This window comes from Apium graveolens, chromosome 6 (genome assembly GCF_009905375.1).
Source record: "Apium graveolens cultivar Ventura chromosome 6, ASM990537v1, whole genome shotgun sequence".
Taxonomy (NCBI): Eukaryota; Viridiplantae; Streptophyta; class Magnoliopsida; order Apiales; family Apiaceae; genus Apium; species Apium graveolens.
The window spans coordinates 248,827,330-248,835,565 of NC_133652.1; positions in this window are offsets into that span (position 1 = coordinate 248,827,330).

Consider the following 8,236-nt stretch of genomic DNA (forward strand, 5'->3'; position numbering starts at 1 on the left):
CGCTGTATATCACAAACTCCCCCTTTCCATCGGGAAGAGCGAGCACTGGTGCTGACACCAGCCTCCTTTTCAGTCCTTGAAAAATTTCCTCATATTTCTCTGTCCATACAAACTTTTCTGTCTTCCGGGTAAGTCTAGTCAGTGGACTGGCTATCTTAGCAAAATCTTGCACGAATCTTCGGTAATATCCTGCTAAACCCACAAAACTCCTAACCTCTGTTGGGGTAGTTGGTCTTTCCCAATTGAATACCACCTCTATTTTGGCAGGGTCAACTAAAACTCCTTTGTTACTCACCACATGTCCTAAAAACTGAACATCTCTCAACCAAAACTCGCACTTCAAGAACTTGGCATACAATTTCTCATTCCTCAAGATTTCTAAGACTATCCTCAAATGTTCTGTGTGTTCTTGCTCTGTCTTTGAGTAGATCAGAATATCATCGATAAAAACTATCACACATATATCCAGGTACTTTTTGAACACTCTGTTCATCAAATCCATAAAGGCTGCGGGTGCATTGGTTAACCCAAACGACATAACTAAGAACTCATAGTGTCCATACCTAGTGCAAAAAGCAGTCTTCGGTATATCTTCCGGTTTGATTTTCAACTGGTGATATCCTGTTCTTAAATCTATTTTGGAAAAATGTATAGCTCCCTTGAGTTGGTCGAATAGTCATCAATCCTGGGGAGAGAATACCTATTCTTTATAGTCAGCTTATTCAGTTCTCGATAGTCTATGCATAATCTCATACTGCTGTCCTTTTTTTACGAACAGTACTGGCGCTCCCCACAGAGACACACTGGGTCTTATCATTCCATTATCTAATAACTCTTGCAATTGAGAAGCTAGTTCCTTCATCTCAACTGGGGCTAGCCTATATGGGGCCTTGGATATTGGTGCCATTCCTGGTGTTAATTCTATAGCGAACTCTATTTCTCGGTCATGTGGTATTCCTGGTAAGTTCTCTAGAAATACATCCTTGAATTCGTTTACTACTGGTATGTCCTGTATATTATAGACTTTCTTCTTGGTATCTACCACATAAGCCAAATAGGCCTCGTTACCTTTCCTTAACAATCTTTTTGCCTGTAGCATGGTTAGAAATTTTTGGTTCTATCGTTGACCTTTAAACACTACTTCTTTTTCATCCTGCACTCTTATCTTTACTCTCTTCTATTCACAATCTATTTGCGTTCCGTTATTGGATAACCAATCCATTCCTAAGATTACATCAAATTCTCCTAATACGAATGGGATTAGGTCAACCTCGAAGACCTTCCCTTCTAGTTTCAACTTGCACTTAGGGTGTACTTGATTTACAGGAATTATTTCTTTGTTTGCTATTTCCACTCGTAATATCTCACGTAAGGGTATGACATTAAGTTTTAACTTTTTAGCAAAATCTTGAGATATAAAAGACTTGGTTGCTCCAGAATCAAATAGGACATTTGCATGTTCGGAATTTAACAAAAGGGTACCTGCTATCACGTCAGTGTTTCAGACAGCATCCTGAACAGTCATGTTGAAGGTCCTAGCAGCTGGGGGTTGGTTGGATGCAGTTTTGCTCATACCTGAGACTGGGGGCTTCATTATCGGGCAATCCTTCCTCATGTGTCCTACTTTCCCACATTGGAAACATGTCTTGCTATATCGGGGACAGTTGTTGGCAAGGTGTCCGGGTTGGTCGCACCTGTAACATTTCAGAGGGGCTCTTTCCTGATTACATATCCCAAGGTGTCTTCTCTTACAGGCCTGGCACTCTGGTATTGGGGCACGGGGTTGGCTATGAAATGTGGCCCTAGATTGTCCGCCGCCTGGCCAACTCTCTCACTCGGGGCCTTTCTAAATCCGGGGCCTCATGCAGGTTGGGACACCATTCCCCTGACGAACCTGCTCGGAAGGCTCCTGTTCCCGGTTCCTAATCCTTGGCTTCCTATCTTCCTATCTTCCTCTTCCTATTTTCCTTTTCCTTCACACTCTGCTCACTCCCAGCTTCGATAATCGAGGCTTTCTGTACTAAGGTGGCATAGTCTGTCAGTTCTAATATTGCCACTCGGTTTTGTATCCACTATTTCAGACCAAGCTGAAACCTTCGCGCTTTCTTTTCTTTGGTATTCACAAATTCAGGCACACATCTCGACAACTCAGTAAATTTGGCCTCATATTCTGCTACAGTCATCTTATCCTGTTTCAACTCTAGAAACTTAATCTCCATCTGGGTTTCCATAAACCTAGGGAAGTACTTGTCTAAGAACAGTCGGGTAAATCTATCCCATGGGATCACATCATCAGTTTTTAGGTTTCGTTTGGACTTCCACCAGTAGTTAGCTTCTCCTTTCAGCATGTAAGAAGTGAAAATGGTCTTATGTCGTTCCTCAACTCCTAGTATCTCGAAGGACTTTTCTATCTCCTTGAGCTAGGCCCGTGCTTCAACGGGGTCGGCAGATCCTAGAAACTCTGGGGGTTTGAGAGATTTGAAGGCTCTAAAGGCAGTAGCTGCAGTCTGTTGGGCAACATGTGGCTGTGGTGGAATAGGCTGTTGGTTCGGATTTGCTCTTAACAGTTCCATAAATTCATTCATGGGGTTTCCTCCCTGATGGGTATCCTCATCCTCTTCTTCTACATATTCTTCCTCATCATATTCATTATAGTCTAGGTCTTCTTCACTTTCCTCATTCACTACAGGTTCAGGTTCACATCGTTGTTGGTTAATAGATTCTGCGGGCTGTGCCCTGGTTCCTCTTCTACGGGGTGGAATTGTTCTGATATTGAAAATTGGTCAACATAGTTGTAATTATAACAGTTGGATTATTTTATTCATATGCAAGCATGTCATTTATTACTTAGCAGGTTTTTATAAAGTACAATAATATAGACATCATTTCTTAATAAATGCTTAGATATATATTAAGAAGATCTCCCATTTATATCTTGGGGACGAAACAACTAGATGAGTGCATACATGCCTGATTATAATACATCACTACTAGTCTCGAATACTGAAATGAAAATACATAAGCCGTGTACCCTGTGGATGTATCGCCTCCTCCTCCTCATCATCAGTATAGGGCATAGGGCTCTGAATCCCTGGGGGTGGTGTAGGAGAGCGAATAGGCGGGTGAGGGTACATCTCTACATCTCTCCAGACTACGCCATTAGCTATGGGGACATGAAGCTCAGTCTCCTCCTCTAGGACATTCTTCGTAGCGTCATCATCTGAATCATCAATGGGTGGGCTCTCTGGCTCAGGAATAGGGTCATGCTCAGGGACCATGACATCATCAACAGGATCAATCTCCCTCCTAGGCTCCACTGGTACCTGACACAATAGGCAAGGTGTTACTAACTTAGAGTCGGAATTCCCTTGAGGGTAAAACAGTCAAGACTATCCGTGTAGCCCGACGATGAACTCGACTTGAGTTCTAATTGATTATTTTATTATTCCTATGACTACGTATTTTATATCCTATCATTTCCAAGATTTGATAACCTAAGGCTCTGATACCATTTCTGTGGCGCCCCAAAACCCGGGGTCAGGAGTCTCAGAGGCTACGCCATCTAAACTCACACAACTCATACTACAGTATATAAATACTCATGCTTCACGACCCCACACTTATCACACACACAGACTTACAGGTTATTGTCTTGGAAACGAACCATCATAACTAGAGTAATTGTCAACCATCAAGTGATATTTATTACAACCCAAAAGTAATTAATCTTACTGGGGAGTGACCTTTAGGTAAAGCTAGTCCGCCGGCCAAATATACGTTTCTTGTTTCTTACCTTACATAAGTCATACTTATAAATAAGCCGAACTATAAACAACTGAAAACTAATCCAGCTTATTCTGACTACCAGTGGTATAACACCAAACAATCTACGGAACAGCTGGCCATTTCCTACCCGTTTCCTGGCTGTGGTTCTCATGGAAGGCATCTTGATTCACTGTTGTGTTGTGTCAATTTAAGAAAACAAGTATGAGCTATAATGCCTAGCATAATAATGTACAGTATGAAAATGACTGTATGATGACATCATATATGATAATTATGTTTTATTTGAAAATAGTTTTCCTTGGTGATACACACCTTCTTATAAAAACAAATATTTAAGGGATTTTAATATCCTGCAAATACCTTAATAGTAATCCCAGCACATAGGTTTGGGTTACGGTATTGCATCTCAATTCCAATTGGAAGAATTAGGACATTCGTTGGAGCCACCGCATACAATGATCAGTCGTACTGCGATAAAAGTAACCTTTTCTACTAGTAGAAGGACGACACCTTCACGTCTCGGTTATCACCCTTGCCGCATACGGGCTATGTGTCCTCATTTCGGGTATACACACTTCGCAGGTCCATAGGTACTTATTGTACCGTCTCCTATGGTACCAGTAGTATATCCAATACACGAAGTACTTGGTTCCTACCCCTCCCTTGTTCTTTAGGAAATCCTATCATATCTCGAGAACTCGAACCGCATCGAAGTTCCTCCAAGCGTTTTGCTTGTTGATAGGCATAGCTTTACTGTATATATCTATATGTACTTCCGAAAGTTTCGGAGGAAGTACTAAGGATGTGAGTTGACCGTTGTCAACAAATAATTAAATAAGGGGAAAAGTTTCTCCTTGAAACTATATTCAAAATATTAAATAAGTCGGGATAATATTCTCCAACGATCTGAAATTACTCGGATGATTTTACGAAATCAGAAATTATGTTATAAATCAGGATCTATGATTTTAAATCAAAATAAACCCTTTAATAATAATTAATAATTAAATGATAATCGATAAATAATTAAACCTCGAATGAGTTTACTCTTCAAAAGAGTATTTAAAATAATATTCCTCAACTAGTTTATGTTTACGCAATTAATAATCTTTAATGATTAATCAGGTTTGAAATAAATAATTGCTGGGGTATACTACGCCCATGATAAAAGAATAAGTATATAGTATTTATTATTCGAATCAATAAAATATAGTTGAGGGAATATGATCGTTGGGAAATCGTTTTAATAAAAGTTCGAGGGGTTTTAATGTTTCGTAAGTAGACGTTGAGTCCCTTTTAAACCGTACTACTATGGACTTATAACAGTCCTATAATATCACCGGAATGATTCCTGGGTTTTATCTTAAATCCCGACTGACTCTCGGTCTCATATAATATGTCACGCTTAAAGGGAAATAAACATTTCACGATATATACTTATCGTACAACATCGCTACATTATGTGAAAATTCAACAACTATGTATCATGGCAAGCATGATATTTATGCAATGATAGTAAAACAATCCTTTCACAACACAAAAGTAAAATGGAGTTGGTTTCGTAAACTTTTCTGGGTATCTCGAGGTGGAGGATGCTCTAGGTTCCGCTCAGAAATCTATAACCATAAACATATTTCATTTTGTTAGGTTCCGTTCTAATTTACGGCAACTCGCACTCATGCTCTACTTATTATGCACCCTCTCAGCTTATATTACCCTTATTATCCTTTTTACGTACTTATTCACATCGTGGTCGCTTCATTTTTCTAAGTATCTTAGGTTCATTCTTATTATCGTCGTGAGCTCCTCTTATGGATTCTTACGATTTCTACTCGTGCGGTCTCGGCTCCGATATTTTTATAAAATTGAAAAATAATTACTATCACTTGAAATTTTTTTGGAAGTTAGGAAACTCAATATGTTACTCTCTGTAAAAATTTCATGATTTATGAACACTTTTAAGTCTGTCCTTTATATTTTCAAAATTCGTAATTCGTAGCAGTTTTTGTCTCGTAAATCACTTTTAGTAAAACGACCATAACTTTTGATCCGTAAATCGGAATCAAGCGATTCAAGCGCCTAAACGATCCTTATAACATTTTTATCCTAAACAATGGTTTTTTTTCAAGAAACTACAGTTTACAACCTCTAGACTTTCTGCAGAAACCTAAAGTTACGATTTGTTGGTTTTAACGAACTAACGTTTACAATCGAGATTTCGTTTACGCCCTAACTCTTAACACAACCACCAACAATCATCATTTCATCATCAACACACAAACTCCTCTCAAGAACATCATGTTCTTGAGGCAACAACAATCAACCTTAAATCTACTTAACTTAATGTAATAACCCCAAAATTTTGAACTTTTTGTAACCCTTATGAATAGTATTTTTGCTGAATGAGAAAACTTTTCATGCCACACTATGTAGGGGTTCTGTTATGGATATTCTGAGATTTTATTAGTACTCTATATGGTATATAAGTGTATGTAAAGATCGTCAGAATCCAATTCCGAACACTTTAATTTTTCCCGGAAATCCACTAGATACGGAAAGAATTGAGTATAAGGTAACAAGATAAAAAGGATTTAAATAAAAAGATTATAAGAGAGGATCATAAAAGGATTATAATGTATTGAGAAAGGTTAAGGAAACCCAAGTAATAAGATCCCGGGTAAGATCCCTCAAACGAGAAACGAGAACGAAAGTTAAGCGAACCGTATAACAGATCAACGGTCATTAGGCAAACAATTAGAAAGTTAATCAAGGAGGTTAGGGATGATGAGGCCATCCAACCAATAAGAAGAGGGCAAGTAAGGGATGATGACATCACAAGGTGACATAAGCATGACATAGGGGGGAAGGAGATGTGGATGAATGATAACCACACAAAGTTCAAGGTTAATAAGGTAATTAACCAAAATCTAATCAAAAAAACAACCAACCAACAATCATTTCACCCAAAACACAAAGATCATTTCATTCCCTTCACCTTGCTCTCGGCTTTTCTTCTTTTCCAAAGGAAGAAAAATCAAAATCCTAGTTCCAAGCATTGTTAAATCACAAGGTAATTATCTAAGGTTCCTTGTACATAGATATGGATATCCTATAAGTTTAAGCTTCTAATTCCTTCACAATCTCTTCCAATAAATCAAGGAAGAAGATGGTGAATAGTAACCTTCAAGAAATAACTTTGGTTTTTTTGATTTTTTATGAAAGTTCAAGGTAGCTTAAGCATAGATCAAGGCTTCCATGGGCATTCCAAGGATCTTTCATTGATTAAAAGCTTCAAGGAAGGTATAACATCTCCAAACCCTAACTTTACCTTGTATATTAGGATGGTTTTGATTGTTATGGTAAAAGAGTAGCTTGATGCTTGCATAATTAGAGTTTGGGTTGGAGTTGTGGTAAATTGGATGTTGGAATCTTATTGATTGGTTAAAGGACTTAAGTATAGTTTAAATTCAAGTTTAAGAATAAGTATAAATTGTTAATGTTGAGTTGATTGGGGCTGTTATGATGTAGTCTGGATGGATGTTGGTTGTATGAATGAATTGGGATTGATTGGTGGTTGAATTGGAATGGTATAAAATTGGGAAATCGCGTAAACATAGCCGTCGTAATGTCCGATTTACTTTAGACTGCTTTTGTTCATAACATTAGGATCCGAGAACTCCCTGCTAAGTTTTGACCATTGCCATGTTTAGATTTCATGTTACGAGCTTCGTTTTGATATGTGGTTCGTTTGATTCCGATGTACGGTTTAGGAGAAACGGCCGTTTTAAGTAACGACGTTTCGCGAACGAATCATTACCCCTAGCCTTACTTTGAAACATAGGTTAAAGACCTTAAAGGACTAATTGGAGTATGAAACAATTATGTTAAGTGGATTAGGCAGTTGGTAAGGTACTCACGAAAGAATCGCCTTAAAACCCTTAATGGTTAATTTATTAAATATGGTGGAGCCGAGGGTACTCGAGCGACTTAAGTAAATCGTTAAGCGCGAAAGCGAACGTTAGGACTCTAAATGGTTAAAGTCTAGTTTCTTAAGCGACCGGGGTTTAATTCCGACTTATGTTGTTGTTCATAGGTTATCGGACCCACTCTAAGCTTAAGTCCATCCGGGAGCACTCAGACAAGTTTTTTACCCGTTATACTGTTGTGTGATGTATATGTGTATATGCATGATCTTGTGATAAATGCATATTTGTTATTAGCAAATTCTTGCGATATATTGGAGCATGTGATATGGTATATATGCATGCCTGTTTCGTATTCTTGATTTATATATCTGTTATTTCAAATGCTTATTAGTTGCATAATACCTATGCTAGAGATAAGCGGTAATTTGCATATACCCTTAGTAAAGGGGACCCCAAGGTGAACATATTTCTAAACCGGGAGTCGATGTTCTCGAGTATATTATATATATATATATGGATATAGT